Genomic DNA, 16,877 nt, shown 5'->3' on the forward strand with positions numbered 1-16,877 from the left:
GTTTGGTTTTCAAAGTTTCTAAATATGGTTGAGATCTTGCTGTGGAAGAAGTAGACAAGGTTGTCGCACAGCTCCTGTGAGAGCGTGATATTGTTTTCACTGGCAGCCATGTTGGAGAATTCCTAAACAATTTTGAAAAGTTCCTTGGTGTTGTTGCCGCTGGTTTTGATGTGTGCAGCAAGGCTGTCTTCTTTGTTGCCCTCAGCAGGCAGTGGTAAAGGTTGAGGGCGGTCTCGAGGGCAGCCCTGTCAGACCTTTCCTTGCTGGTGAGCCATCCCATCTCTAACTGTTTGCTGGATCGTTTTGCTGTTCTGAGTGCTTGGGTGTACCAGCTGGCCTTTTTGGAGGATTTTTTCTGGATGTTGCTCTCGATGGGGATGATGCTGTTTGTACAATTGGTGAACCAGGCATTGACGTTTTTAGGTCCTTAGAGTCTACGGCGTGGGCCTGAGGGTCGGTATGTGTGGAGGCCTCTGATGGTTGTCTTGTGTGTGTGGAGCTTGAAGTTGAGATGATCCATGGGGATGGTGGTATTGTCGGTGGTAGATGATGGCTGTTCCTCCTCCCGGCTTGTTGGTGCTGTCCCGGTGAGTGTTTTTATATCTGTTGTGGATTGCTGTGGCAATGTCTGGGGTGGATGTGGGTTTGAGCCTGGTTTCAGTGAGGGAGACTATGTTGGGTACGAGGGTGGTGATGAGGCCCCATAAAAGTGAAATGCTTGCATAGTCAGCGTGTATTGAGAAGGGCGCATGCAAGTTGATTTTTTTTGTTCAGGTGGTGTCTGTGGTGTGTTCGGGGTGGGGCTGGTCCATGGACTGGTGTGTGTGCAGTGGCAGGAAAAGTGGCAATGTGTGCATGTGAAAGGTCCTTCTGTGGCGCGTGGGTCGGCATGGTGGCAGTGTTTGAATGGTGTCCGGGGTCAAGGGTGTAGAGCTCGGCGATGGTGTATCTTCAGGGGGGTGGGAGGGGTAGGGGTCATTGCGCAGGGCATGGTCCAGGCGTGGACGGGTGCAAACAGGCTTACCTTTGGCGTATCTTCGGCACGCAAGTGGCGCAGCCATTGCTTGCATCCACTGTGCGGTGGCAATGCAGCCTGCTTAAAGTAGGTCCTGGAGTTGCCAGGAAGAACAGTGAGTGGGAAAACCTGGTTGGGAAAACCCCAGCAGGAAAGCCCAAGCAGCTGCAGTATTAGACTGGAACAAGCAGGAATTGGCGGCCACAGGCAAATGTCAAGCTAGTTGTCCAGGTGCCTACTCCACAATTGCACCTGGTAATATCAACTGCACATCTGCTCACATATTTAATCTGAATCAAAAAGAAGGGGGGGACTAGGAGCTACTTATGGTCCAGTTCCCGTGCTCCATTTAATAATCTCAAACTAAACTGTGGGTAACCGTTCCAGTGTGGGCACAATTGTTGTCCACATAGAAATAGAAATAAAAAAAGGAACAGAAAGGACTAGGTCTAAACCCCACAGGATAGAGGCAAGCCCAAGGGATATCATGCTTCATCATCAGACATTGCTCCTCATCGGGCCGGCGCTGCAATGTCCTACGGGCCCCTCGAAGGGTCACTTTAGCAGAGATCTTTTGATAATGCCATATGATGAGTGAGGATGTGGGATTGAGGGTTCGTAACAAAGGGTGAGTGAGTGAGTGAATGATTAAAACTGTCTAGGGGATACCAAAACGAAATTAGTTTAATGTGTGAGTTCCCCCTGACAGGTTAAAAAACCCATAGGTTGTGCGTTTACTGACTAGGCAATAATGTGCCTCAGTAACTCTTTGGTTGACATGTTTTGTGCCCTTAAATGGTCGTAAAGATGCCTGGCGCTTACTCAGGACCAATGAAGTGAATAAAACCGTGAATGGGTAAAGAACCCTACTAAAGAGAAATAGGCGGTTTCCCTTGTGACAAGCTGCAAGGTGGCCTAAGCTCAAGGGGTAGGTGTTGGAAGGCAGTGCACCTGACGACAACCCCCATTACGGTGCGGGCGAACACATGTTAGCCTATGGAGCGACCCACAATTTACTGATAGGTCGCAACAAGAGTGGTCACTAATTGAGCATAGGCCACCTTGTAGCCAGTTTTAATCATTCACTCACTCATTCACCCTCTCTTACGAACCCTCAATCTCACATCCTCACTCATCATACGGCATTATCAAAAGATCTCCGCTAAAGGGACCCTTCGGTTTCGTAGGGCATTGCAGCGCCGGCCTGTCGAGAAGCAACGCCCGATGATGAAGCATGACATCCCTTGGGATGTGTGAGGGCATCAAGAGGCAAGACTTGGGCTTGCCTCTATCCTGTGGGGTTTAGACCTACTCCTTTCTGTTCCTTTTTCTATTTGTCTTTCTCTGTGGACAACTATGTACCCTCACTGGAACAGTTACCCACCGTTTGGTTTGAGACACATATTTCATCTGACTAAACCTGTTAAAATATGAGCTAGAATGGCCTTGTAATTCTGGAACTGACATGATAATCACCATTATAGGTCTCCATTTTGTAATGGCTGGGAAATGAGGTGTTAATACCTACTGGTAACTTTAATACGGAGCCTAGTCTTACCACCCCATAGTCTACAAGCGTGAGTGGTTTTGCAGCTTCTCCTTCAATTGTTTGGCTTACAATGGACCAGGGATTGAACTGAATGTTTTGGCATTAGGAGTTTTCTGATTTAATGAAAGGCAATGGTTAAACACTTGAATACGTTGGAGGACAACTTGGCATCCACCACAATACTGCTGTAGTGCAGTGGACATCAACAGTTTATCCACTGTATTCTTGGGAAAATCTTTATGGTGTTTGCAAGTTGGGACGCAAAGGTAAGTCTTCCCTTGCATTCTGAGTTTGGTTTCCTTTTGCTTAGTGTGAGGTGCAGCACGCACAGCTCGCTGACAACTCAGCAAACCAAAGTAAAGGCTGATTGTGCTATTAGGCGCGGTCTGCTTTCACTTTGATAAGTGCTTGGGGGGCATAACTCTGTCCATCGGGCATTGATCAGCGTTGGACAAGTACCAGTGGGAGGAACACAATAAACCTTTGCAGCAGCACCTCTCCCAAGTCTATCCCTGCTTGGGGATTGCTGCTGGACAGCAATCCCTAAATATGGATCCACCCACTAGATATGATAGGGTTTGTTTTTTGGGGTTAGTGGTCCCCCTGGTTGTAGGCAAGTCCTCACCACAACCATACACAATATGCCATCCTCACTTCCGATTAGAAAACCACTATTGATCCTGTGTAGGTAGGAGTCAAAGGCTGCTCAGCCTACTAGAGCATGTCAGGCTGTTGTGATGTATTACTATAAACTGTAGAACATGTCTCCAGATTTTTTTTAATTGCCTTTTCCTAATCCAGCATCTCCTGCGCTATTATTTCATGCCTAATTGTCTCCACGCTTTTCCCAGCAACATACTGTATCCTGTGACTGCAACTTTCACCCTTCCCCTTAGCGTACAAATCACGTTATTCCGCCTATGAGCAAATTTAACAACATTTTCCCATTCTAATACGTAGCGGTGTGAATTCACACAGATCTATACATCTTAAAACAAAATCAGTGCTACCAAGTAAATAGACAAAGACATGTCATTATTAAAATACACCTTTATACCTTGCTAATGTAATATCTGCTTGAAATTATTTTAGAAAGGTTTGAGGTTAGAAGATGAATGGCTCATATTTGTTATTTGATACTTTTCGCCCCGTTCCATCCTGTTAAGGTCTGACTTCCCCACCTTTAGGAGTGCTTTTATGCTGAAGAGATGGTGTTTGGAAGGATAGCAAAGCACTGCCAAACTTCCAGTCTACTAAAAACTCATGATCAGCTGCATGGCCAACCCCAGAGCAGATCAGACAGAAAGGACACTTGCCATAGAGGAGCATAGTATCAAGCAGTTACTGGCGCCGACAAGTTACTGGCGCTGACATTAATCAAAGAGGAGAATGTTTTCACAGGGCTGTATCTGAACAGCCCCCAACTGGGAACTGTGTCCCATCTCTGCATTGTGCCTGTGTGGGTGAATGGCTGTACAGGAGCGTCAGTCTGTATCAAAATGCTCCTCTTGTCTGCATTGTCCTCCTACATGAGAGTGACATTCCTCTTCCAAAGTCCCTCCAGAATAAGAATCTCTCGTGGTGAGAGTTGTTCCTGTATCTAAGAGTTCATTGACACAGAAACCCAGAATGATTGCTGTTTAAAAGTCTATAAGTATCTCTCATAGTGTTTCGTAGTCAGCTTTGTTAGAATTTGACACTAACATTTTTTACTTGGTTCATTGAAATATTTTATTATACATTGAATATTTCAGAAGTAATGTTTTCAGTTCTATACACTTTTGTCACTGTGGTGATCTATTTCCATCTGAATGCATGTAATAAACCTTTATATCTTTGTATGATTTAACAAGTAAAACAATAGTTAGAAAAGCGTTGTGTAATACTTATTTAGTTATTGTACACAACATTTTGAATTGCACATTGGCTCTTAATCTTTTTTGGAGTTTGATAGATACAATGACAGTTGTTTTCCAGAATTTGATTTCTGTTCACCACGGTTTCATATAAAACCTTTGTCTTAGTGCCCCAAACAAATTGTTAATATATGTCAGCTCATAAACAGCGTAATATGCCTTCATCAGGACTGGTTGTTTGACCATTTATTGTAGGTTAATCAGATACATCGTTCTGTTGTGGCTTTCACATAAACATTCCCATGCTATAGGTGGTCACAACTGAATCCTGTGAAATGTTTTTAACGCAGATTTGTTTTGGGCATCCATTGAGCCGGTGCATGTTAACAGGAGCAAGTCTTTGGACCACTGCTTCAGTTTAGACGTGATTACTTAACAGGGTATCACTGAGTCTTAGACAAAACTGTGGAGCAGATTAATTAATAACCTGCTGGTGCAGGGATCACCACTTCGCCACGGGTTCTTATCAAGTAAGGAGGAATCAACAGTGGAGTGAAGTACAAACCATAGGTAATTTATTAAGCATTCAGAATGGGTCTCCATCCAACGAGCACCATGGAGTTACTCAAGGAAAGGAGCACACTTGAACAATAGCTACATGGGTTTTTAAAGGGAAGATGACAAACAAGGAATGCCCAGAGGTAAATAGAACTTTGGAAAGAACACACAAATGAGCTAAGGCAAGAATCTGACAGCCTCAGTGTTTTGTGCAATTTCTACGTTTTAAGGCTGAACAACAAAATGTGCTATTCTGAGTAGACTTTACTTAAGGATTAACTATTGTCTGAAAATCTCCGAGCAAGCTGACTCTGCATGTTTACGCAGCCTACAATGTCTCAACTTTAGCTTTGTGACCTAATGTTTATGCAGGTAGCGTCAGGGACACAATCAGGCTGAAAACAGATCAAAGGTGAGTATGAATGAAGCACAGCTAAATTATGAAAATGAGAGATTCAGATTTTAAGGTTTCACAGTCCTTCCTTTTCAGCTGTGCTGAATACATAAGGAAGGTACATATATACATTTTCATTATTTCATCAATTTCAAGTTGTATCATCATTTCTCTACTTAATTCATGAACATTAATTGGGGAAGGCTTGATACTGTTATAGGTAGCTATATAAGCTGTACATGTCACAGGGGCATGCTGAATGCAGCAACAGCAAGTGAGAAAGATGGCTCCTATAATCACTATTCCCTTTAATTATGTCCAGCCCCAAGCAGAAACAATACCTCAAAACCATTCTGACCAAATCCATGTTCCTTTTTCCTGGTGTAATTCTGCAGTTATTTGATGAAGCTTTTGTGTGGCTCAATTAACATTAAGGGCGTTTTATGTATTTGACAGTGTGAATCCTTAAGAGAGAACAAGGTGAAGTGATAATGTTCAGATGCGGTAGAAGTAGGAGGCACTAGGCTATGAACAGGGTAATATGTTTTAAGCCTCAAAAATAGACCCAAAGAAAAATCCCAATACTAACAATAGAAAACATACAAATATCCCTATTTTTCTCTTTCTAATCCAAAACTGTCGGCTTTTAGCGGGCACCTTCCTAAAGGGCCTTAATGACCGACAACTCTACCTATTTCAACGTAATCTATATACAAATACCTATTTCAGAAGAACACCTAACACTATTCCCTATACTGATCTTTTATATCCAACCTGTATGTTTCTTAACCTTCCTTCCTCTTAGTGTAGTATTTGTTGTTTGATTGCCAAGATAACAAAGAGTAGCGTAACGATCAGCCAGAAACAGAGCAATGTAGTCTCAATTCTCCCAGAATTTCCTCACTACACTATCAGAGAGCATTAAGTCCCAAGAGTCTTTTGCTTCAAAGCTTCACTTGCAAGCTTATGTACTGGTCCGGACGTTGGCGGTCTTGACCACCGGCATGGGTTGCCATCTCTCCAGAGATAGTTTCTTCAATCAAAGTCTATAGTTCTTTTCGGCCCTTGGCCACACTTTGTATCAGGGCTGAAAATGTCAGGATGTTCAAACAGAATCTGTTCATCTGGGTCAGGCATGATGGCAACAAGTTATTATTCCAATGACACCACTTCACCATTTAAAAAAAAAAAGATCAGCATCTCCAAAAGGCACTTGTTGAGAGATTTGATTATATTCAGGTATTCCTCTTGTTATCCACTGATCATATGGCAAAGGGAGTGGCGCTTCTTTCTCCACATCACTGGCATGGAGCTGGTGCCTGTGCCCTGTGCGCTTAACAGCAGTCTGGATGGCGAAGAAAACATGCACTGGCCTCTGAAACTGTTGGGTAAAGACACCGTCTCTAGGCCTCATCTTGTGACCTGGACCTTTAAGACTGGGAGAGAGACTGGCCTTCACCTGTGAATGGATCAAATGCAGATCTTTAGTCAACACAGTAATCAACAAGAATGGTAAATTCAATGTCAGATTGTCCTTGATCTTGGTACACCCTATACATTTGCTGACATCCCCATAACCACCTCAACTGGTTGCAAGACCTTCAAAGGGCAGATCTGGAGGTGCAAAATATCCTGTTGAAATGGGGTACCTTTTCCTGTGCTATAAGTATGGCACATCATGCACTTCTTGGCATAGAACTCTGCCAACTTGGAAATCAGATTATTGAACCATACATGATCTGACATGGCCACTATTCCTTTAGCACTGATATGGGCTGAACTGTGGGCCATGATAACAATAACATTCACATAATAATTTGGAAGCATTCATCTTTGCTTTCCTGACAGATCTATCCAACATCCTGTTGCATCCTGGCGCCTATATTTTTTACGTTGTTCCTTCTGTTCCTCCGTAGCTTCTACCTGTACTTCCCTAATGAAATCTAGAGTTTGATTAAACATAGTCACTTCTTGTGTCCATCTAACTGTCCCTACAATATACATTAAACTATACTCTAAATAGGCTGATCGATTAGCTGTTTCATTGGCAAAAGTATTTCCCTGTATTACCTCATCTATAATTTTCTTGTGGACAAAATATTTAAAAATAGCAGCTCTTTTTGGTAACATCAAGGTATCCAGTATCTTTACTGTTCATTCCCCAAACTCTATCTTATCACCATGCAAGATAAAATAAAACCTCTTTTTTTTATTTTTCCCTTCAAAGTCATCCGAATGAGAGGGCATCTCCAAAGGTATATATATTGATATTTACAGTCAAATCTTTAATTAATTCAAAAGCGTTGACATTTGTTGTATTTTACATAACTCAGCCACAGATTTCAAGGGAGTAACTGTATACGCCGCTGTAATAGAGCCATCAGGTAGTTTTTAACAAGCACCATCCACAGACAGTTCCCCTGGTGGATCAGATATTTAGGTATGCGTCAGGTCTACCCGTCCCTTAGTCTCCTTCTCAGTAATAAAATATGCAATCATTCTTCTCATCTTGTTGGGACTCCAAGAGGGGTAGTACAGTGGGTGGATTCAAAATGTTACAGCATTTCAGAGTGATATTTTGGAGCAAAAAGTATCAACTCATACCCTGTTAATATTGCACTGGTCAGGTGCTGGGTCTGAATAATTTTTTTAGATATCCACTAAATGTGGTACTATAATTGTTCAAATTGTGATCTTAAATATACACTTCAGATTGCTTTATCGCAGTGGGGTCCAATGTGGAGGAGAAATATGCACATGACCTATTCCTTCTTACATGGGACCGTGCCAAGTTGCAACCATATTTTACATGCAAAAATTTGTAATAATCAAGTTTTACCTAAAGCAGGAGCATTACATAAAGCATTTCTAAATTGCAAAAAGACAGCTTCACACTGATTAGTCCAAAGAAAACGGCATGCATACGTGCCTTAATGTTAAGGCAAGCAGGGGGTTTGCAATTTATGAAAAATTTGGTAATAAACTCATAGATATTAGATTGAGTCAGTGGTTTCTGCAAATTCTGCACCAATTATATCCTATGTTGTTGTATCGTCTCACCCCCCCCTTTGACACGAGAGACCTAAAAAGGTAATCTTCTGTTGATAATACTGTTATTGAAAAAGAGATACTTTATGTCCCAAGGATACTAAGTGATGTAATGATTTCACTGTAACTTGTTTCAAACCTTCTGCTGTATTGCTATGTCTCCAACGAGTAGCTTACCAGTGTACGGTCCAACCTGTATTTAAAAAAATAAAACTTTGGCATTCAAAACAACATCTCTTTTATATTTTCACAACTCATAAACTGATGCCTACAGAGAAAATAGGTAACATTTTAAAAATGTGTTTAAAACTATTATTTCAGTTGGAGAGGTTTATTACTCATTTGTATACCTTGGTGCAAGGGGTATTGTAGCTATGGTCTGCATGCACTACACATGCAGCTCTTTAGTTTAAATTGTCAAAGCCTTGCTTTTTTTTCCATTACTGCTGAAAACCCTGCCTAATGCACCAATGTGATCACTGCTGATACTCTTGAATGGGGTGCTCATTTTACATTACTAGTAACTTTTGTCACAGAAAATGTTTGGGACCCTTTTACTAACATTAAGTTGTTGTGAAATAGGGCTTTGAACGGGGATGTCAGAAAATCCCATAGGTGTATTAACTTTACCTGAGAAACAACAGGATATTGAGGGACTACTATCTTGTTACTTTTTTCTCAAATCAATCATAAATTGATAAACTTGTATCCTGTATTTCATCCCCCCTTTTAAGGACAGGAAGAATAGGGCTATTACATACATTAGAGGAAACTGCCTTAAAGCGAGTAAAGAAATCGGGGACGGCCTCTCCCTGTTTCTGTTTACAAGCAGTAAGGAGTGTCCAATCTGTTTTCCTAGCTGGAACCATCATTTTTATATAAGTAAGTATGTTACCATGGTAGATCCAGAATGAGCTGACTAGGTTTCTGACCAAGTTTCCTATCTCTATCAGCTGCTATAATGGCAGTCCAATCTCCTCCCAAATCAACAGCATGATCCTGTTTCCAGGTAAGTCGCCACATATCTGGTGGCAGGATCATACCCCAAAAATAATATCGATATCCGCTAAAGTCATGCTACAGGAATCAATGGCTGCCTATACATGATCATAAATCCCCTAGGATTTTTCCTTATGTCTGGTAAGGAGGCTTTTAAAGTATGTACATCCATCCTTTTCCAGGGCGTATATATCCAATTGTGTAAAAAATGGGCTCTAGCATAAGGACTATTTGGGTCATCATTATCCTCATTCCCTCTTCCAGGAATGAACTGTGGCGCAGCTTCCCTCATAGGTCTCTTTATTCAAGGAGAGGAAAAGAGTTCATTAAATTATCCAATTATCATTGCAATAGCATTATTAATTCTATCTACAGGGAAGGCCCCTATCTGACACTGTCTATTAATTGCTCTAACATCATCCAGGCCATTTCGCCCTGTAGTCATCTCCCATCGAACCATAAGTTGATGAGAGAGCTTATTTATAAGACAAATAAGCTCACCTTCAGAAAAAATCCTGAATCTGGTTTATCATGTCTTCTACTTCTATTTCAAAATCACTTAACCAATTTAATACCATCAATCTTATCGCATCCTGACGAAACTGAGGTACAGTAGAGCGAAGAACTCGAGGGGTTAGAACAGATGCAGAAAGTACATAATCATTAGAAATTTGAAGTGCAGTGGCATGAGGTGGAGGTGCAGAGGCTTGGGATGGGGGTGCAGTGGCTTGGGTTGGGGGTGCAGTGGCCTAAGTTGGAGAGGGTAAAGAGTGTACCGGCACTGGTTTAAAAATAAGGGGCTGAACAACCGCAGGCAAAGGAGGTGGAACCGGGGGTACAAGGGGAACAACATTCAATGGTGTACGGGGAAGAGGTGTTAAAGGTACATCTGGGGGTGGGGGTCGTTCTATCAACAACCTATCAATATCTGAATCCACATCTCCTTGGTGGACCTGAACTGATACAATTGGTCTACTTATATATTCCTTAGATATTAATAATCTGTGCTCCTTATCTAAACATTACTTTTTCTCCTGAACTTCCTTATCCTTCAATTCCTTATACTTCTGATACTGTCTTCCTTTCCTGTTTCCTTTGTACCTTCTCTGCTTTGAGCTGCCGCTCCCTCACTTCTTTTCTCCACATACGCAAACTGTCAAACATAGCCGGCCTAACTTTCTTCAAAAACAATTGATTCTCTAAATACTCGAGTTTGTGAGGGTCCATGTTTCCCTCTAATGGCCATTTTAACTGGGGATCCCCTTTTATATATTTGTTCCAAAATGCATTTATACATGATGGAACAAATAGCTTATTTGATGTACATCTCAAAATTTGGCATACCTTCTGGTGGCGCCGGCTAACTTGCTTCCAAAATGCTCTGCTTATCGCAGCAGCAACAACAAAACTTCCAAAGGGTGCTAATCACAGGCATGTTATATAAGATTAACAAAGACTTATAAACAGAGAAATAAAAAATATTCCCACATTACCTGTAAGAAAAAATGTTAGCAAAAACAAATAGCAAGTTCCAAAACAGAGTCTAAGTTTCAAAATACCAAACTGATCCTAGGTTTCAAAATTCCAAACAGATTCCGAACGGAGTACCAATTCCGAATGGGTTACCAAACAAATACCAAGTCAAGACGAATATCAAGTCAAGCAAATACCAAACAAATCCTAACCAAATGAACAAATGAACCGGTTCAATACAGATTTACCTCATGCGTAGTCTTCACCTCCCACCTGTCGATCCTCCCTGATCCAAAGAAAATCACCAACCGAAGGCCCCAGTCAAGGCTAGCAGCCGCCAGGAAGATCAGAGTTGGAGAGCAGAAAAATCACCTTGGACCACGAGCAACACTAATCTCATCAGGTGGGGCGCTTCCTCAGCGAAGTTCATTTTACCAACCTGATCTCCTGCCCTGGTCCGACTGCAAGCGCTTGATGGAGCCCCACGTTGGACGCCAATTTGTGGAGCAGATTAATTAATAACCTGCTGGTGCAGGGATCACCACTTCGCCACGGGTTCTTATCAAGTAAGGAGGAATCAACAGTGGAGCGAAGTACAAACCATAGGTAATTTATTAAGCATTCAGAATGGGTCTCCATCCAACGAGCACCATGGAGTTACTCAAGGAAAGGAGCACACTTGAACAATAGCTACATGGGTTTTTATAGGGAAGATGACAAACAAGGAACACCCAGAGGTAAATAGAACTTTGGAAAGAACACAGAAATGAGCTAAGGCAAGAATCTGACAGCCTTGGTGTTTTGTGCAATTTCTACGTTTTAAGGCTAAGCAACAAAATGTGCTATTCTGAGCAGACTTTACTTAAGGATTAACTATTGCCTGAAAATCTCCGAGCAAGCTGACTCTGCATGTTTACGCAGCCTACAATGTCTCAACTTTAGCTTTGTGACCTAATGTTTATGCAGGTAGCGTCAGGGACACAATCAGGCTGAAAACAGATCAAAGGTGAGTATGAATGAAGCACAGCTAAATTAAGAAAATGAGAGATTCAGATTTTAACGTTTCACAAAACCATAAAGCTCCCATTCATGTTGTGCACTGAGTTATGTTCTGTTTTAGGAAAGCCATACATTGGAATGGACAGCTTATGAAAACAAATGCATGAATATTGTAAGATGCAACTTAAAATAAAAATGAAACTATGAGAAGGCTAAATTAATGCATTTATTTTGTTATTTTTAGTTTACATTTTCATACCGTTCTGTTTACATCCTCAATAAATGAAATACATGAATCTTTTCAAAACACATTTTGCATACATTATTGATTTGAGTGGTTTAATTAGTTTTCTGTATATTAGTTGTTTTTTAAGCCATCTTTCTTTTTTGTGTTTGTGTTTAAGTTATGCTAACATTTCTTTATCATTTGTTTCCTTGCTTGGCCCTTATGCAGGATTTCCAGTTATTTGACAGACAGTAAACACAGCTTTACAACAGTCCCTCACAGCCTTACCCTCTTGCCTTGAAGAAAGAATGTTTTCTGTGCTTCAGTCCATACTCATTTTTATTGTGGATCCCGTCATACTTTAGGTAAGTGCTCATTTATTCGTACATCTTTAATGCTTTAGCAGTTACTTGCATTCATTTGTAAATGCTCTTTGTGTAGAGGACATTCTCACTGTGCCCAATGTTGGAACCTGCAGCATTGATGAATTTGGCCATACCTAGATGAGCTCTTTGAATGGATATCACCTATGTGTTAGAGGCTTAGCTGTTCCTATTAGAGCAGGATCAAGGCAGGTTTTTAGAAGGTTGAGCTTTTCCTGCAGTGGAACACTGAGCAAAACATATGAATAGCAATGTAGCCCCAAGCAATTAATGAATACTGACAATGATTATCTCACACATTTAATCCATTACCATTTTGTTTTACACAGAGGTAGTGGAAATTACATCATACACCCTTTGACCACTGAACACGTTAGAATTGTGATCCTTTTTCCCAAACGTATCCTCTCAATGGCCTGTTTTTGATACTGAAAGTTATGAGGAAGGGCAAAGATTGGTCAATGCAGAAAGTAAATAGGGCTCTTTGGTCCTCCCTCTTTACTCATATGTTCATGCAGCGGCCTTCATTACTTATGTAACCATGGGCAGCAAGGGCAATGCCATGGGTACCAAAAGGCAAGCAACACTTACACCTAATTGATCCTCATGGCTTTTTGAGTATTCGTATTCAAGAAGATGGAAATTAAAACGTACAGGAGCACAACATGCCTCACCCTTCAGGTCATAGGGGCATTGCATGACATGCCCTAAACACAAATGTGTGAATATAATACTAGATCTTTTCCTATTGACATTGCCAGTTTCTTTTTAAAATTGCAGCCCTCTATGCTTACTCAACATCATGGCCCATCTAGATCTAGAAAGCTCTACACACCCTACAAATGAACACAGAACATAAATAGTACTGGCTACCAAACATGTCCCTAACTTTAATTCATCATACTGAAAGTATACAATGCAAGTCTTTCTTAAGCATCATGTACTGCAAAACTTGCTGCCATATAGCTGAAGACTGCTTGGAAGAGTTAGACTAGTCTTACAAGTGGAACATGAGAATCAAATGATGTAGATAATTGTTTTCTTGCAGGCACCCTGTATTATTAGGACACATTTATGTCTGGAGGTGCTTCGGTAGAAAGACTATTAACCAACGTAACCCTCTCAATAAGAGCATTCTGAATGATGGTGAAGCAGCAGAAAAGTATGGGAAGTTGTCCCATGCGTTTTGTTCTGCTCTGTTGCTTCTCAGCATATCCAGAAATTACTAGAGGCAGAGAGAAATACCACAAACCTCCTTCTAATTACCAGCAGTGTTTCTGTCTTTCTCTGCCAGAGAGGAGGGGTGAAAATGACTAACAGTACCAATGTCATTGTCAGCTATTCACTAAATACGGTGTTAAGTAATGGTCGCCGATCAAGCTGTTTCAACTACTGCCGTTACCGCCATGTTTACTGTGATGTTTCAAATCAAGGCCTAGAAGGGGACACCTGCGTCAGTCTACTAAAATAAGAAGAATTAATAGATTTATGAATTATATGACACTTCACAAAGAAAGCATATTCTGCAGAAATCAGCAGTAAGAAAGGCAAAAGGTCTTAGTCACATGGAACTCTTTAAAACACAATTGAGTCTAAATAGATTACCATCTGTCCTTAAAAAGATATTTAGAATGCTCATTACATAAATGCTCACCGAGGAACAAAGCTATTTGTACGTTTTAAATGTACTCTCTTTCATTTCCCACTATATTGAGGTGATCGGTTGAAATTCAGTGCATGAGTGTTCTCTCAAATATTCCTTTCTGCCCTCTTTTGTGAGGGACAAGAAACCCACCAAGAATTCTTCAATATATTATCCTTCGTAATTGAATATATGCATTCAAAACTTTTAAGAAACAAAGTTTATCATGTCTTAGGTGGAAGCTGCAAATGCTAAGTATATGCCTTCAGTGGAGGTTTTCTTGTTAATAAATTATTTTGTTTTGGCTCAGTATATGTAATCATTAGGATGTAAGAAATATTGATATTTAGTTCCTTCTTTGGCCACTATGTATGCATAAGAGATCTTTGAAATAAAATTCTCTCTTTCTTTGTAAAAGAATGGAAGAAGGGCTGCTTTAATAGTCAGAACAATCAGCCTTGCCTCTAATCCAAGAGTAGTGAAAATGCCAAATGCAATTTCTTAGCTGTAAATCTACTTTTGCTTTGGACCTTCAGTTACATATATATGTAGCACGTAGAAGTGAGATATCGCCATTGCATTTTCAGATTGATAAAGAAACTTGGCTTATAAGTGAGCAAAGGAAGTGACTATTTTCTCATGCTCCAGGGAAGACCGTTGACAATTAAAACATTGAATGTGTATATCTTAACTTGAATTACTTTAGACCAATGTAATTGGCCAAACACATTGGACTGCTGAAATGAAGCACACTTGCACAACCAAGACACCACATACATAAATACAATTTCTGAAACACGTGATTAGAAAATCTAGAACTAGATGCAAAGGGGATACAACTTTTGTTTTATCTCATCAGATAGCCCCAAAAGCCATAAATAACCATAGGCATTGGGTCTCTCTGGCATGTTAGAATTTCCACAAAAGGGGCAGTTTTGTGCAAAAGTTGCATCTGGCTACAAGAGCACCTTATTTATCCTTCCCACCAGGAATGTAGTTGTATCTTACATCTGATGGCGATGAAGGCACTAGTTGACCCATTGAATACAGGCCCATGAAATACCAGCAAAAGTGTGTATCCTCAACAACATGCATAAAGAGTCCCCTCCCTAAATATTTGTCATTAGCCAACAGTTTAGCTAGAGTAATTGGAGTTCAAACAAAATGAAGAAAGGCTTGAAATGGGCCACAGCTTCAGTTTAGTAGGATACCATTTTTTGGTCCCTACAAATTTCACTTTAAACAATTGAACGGAATTTGCTAAAACACGCGTTATAAGGTGATAATAGGTAACCCTTATTGGCAATACTACATAAGGAATTCCTGATGGTGTGTGGCATAGTAATTTGGGTGTATTGGTACTACAGCACTATTCTGAATTTCAGTGTAGGTAAAGGGGAATACCCACAATTTCCACAACTTTCTTGCATTCCACATAATTTTCCACAGATGTATTCTGCCTGTTCTAGCTTTCTCACACATCTTGTACTCCTTTGGCCAGAAACCTGTGTTGCCGGCTGAATAGTGATTAATGAGACAAATGTATTGAGGATTTCAGTGTTCAAACTGACTGCATCAAGATGCATGTTGCATGATCCTTCCTGTCTTGAAACTGAGGTGCATAATCCTTCCTGTCTTGAATCCGATCAAAAAACCTGGTACTACCGCCAATAAATGATTCATCAGTAGTGTTTTGAAACCAAATCAGCTGCCATATTCAGCTTCTCTGGTATCTGAACTGCCTGGACATATATTTTGTGGTCAATGCAGCTGGCAACATTTTGTACATAGCTCAGTTAGCGGTATAGAATGTGTTCCTCTCAAATGATTAATATGTATTACTGCCAAGACATTTTCAACATTCTGTGACATTGAACACTTAATTTCAGTGCTTAATTTGAGCAGGTGGTTGCTAGTGGGGCCATCGGCACTCATTTGTGAGGACTGGCACTTCACATCAGACATTTACAGAGAGCAAGAGAGGGAAAACATGCAAAGCAGAAAGACGGAGGAAGAGAAAACCTTTACTGATGGAGAAAGCAGAAACCAGCAAGAGTGAGATAAAGTGGCAGGGAGTGTCTGGTAGTGCATTAAAGAGGTATGAGGTAGATTTAAGACTACGCAGCCTTGTTATTCCACCCAATGAGTTAATTGCACTAACCGCAAGCTTCTGAGCAGAGCTTTGGGCACTGACACTCATTATTTATATATAAATTAAGCACTGCTTAATTCTGCCATTAGATGACAATGAATGACTATTCCAGAAGCTTTGATATGGAGATTTGGTTCTTTATGTGATCACACAATTTCTTTAAACAGTTTTCTGCAAGGGGCTTCCTAACTTATTTTACGTGCATCTAACTCTGTTACCACACCTGGGCTTCTACCAGACATAGATAAGCCTCTTAATTTGAAATATCTCTGAAAATTGTTTCCAAGCCTGGACTAGCCACACAGATTGTTACCAGGCATCTCATTACCCTATCTATACATCCAATGTGCTTTTAGCCCATATATTTATCTACCAAGAGGACTGGTTTCCCTTTTAAGTCTGGAGCAATTAGGACTTTCTTCCTTCCAAATTTCCAGTTGAAACCCTAGGAATTTCTTTTGTACCCTCCCAATACATTATAGGCACATCTTTTACAATCAACTTAAAGAGACCTCCTTTGAATGAGTACTCTCAGAAATTGCATAGCACATAAAAGAAACAAAAAATGGATTCATCTGATCAA

The 16,877-nt window shown here is 40.6% G+C and overlaps 2 long non-coding RNA genes across 2 annotated transcripts in view; one reads left to right on the plus strand and one right to left on the minus strand.

Moving 5' to 3' along the window:
* The window catches only part of LOC146797746 (uncharacterized), a 1,134,092-nt gene that overhangs the window by 814,783 nt on the left and 302,432 nt on the right, over positions 1-16,877 (plus strand). Inside the window, exon 5 of the long non-coding RNA XR_014969036.1 lies at positions 12,346-12,482. This is a non-coding gene — a long non-coding RNA (uncharacterized LOC146797746). The remainder of the gene's footprint in view (positions 1-12,345; positions 12,483-16,877) is intronic.
* On the minus strand, positions 5,073-11,338 carry LOC146797747 (uncharacterized). Its single transcript, XR_014969035.1, has 2 exons — positions 11,141-11,338; positions 5,073-6,831 (listed from the first exon to the last, which is right to left on the minus strand). It is a non-coding gene; the product is annotated as an uncharacterized LOC146797747 (long non-coding RNA).

Source organism: Triturus cristatus, chromosome 9, assembly GCF_964204655.1.
Source record: "Triturus cristatus chromosome 9, aTriCri1.1, whole genome shotgun sequence".
Classification (NCBI taxonomy): domain Eukaryota; kingdom Metazoa; phylum Chordata; class Amphibia; order Caudata; family Salamandridae; genus Triturus; species Triturus cristatus.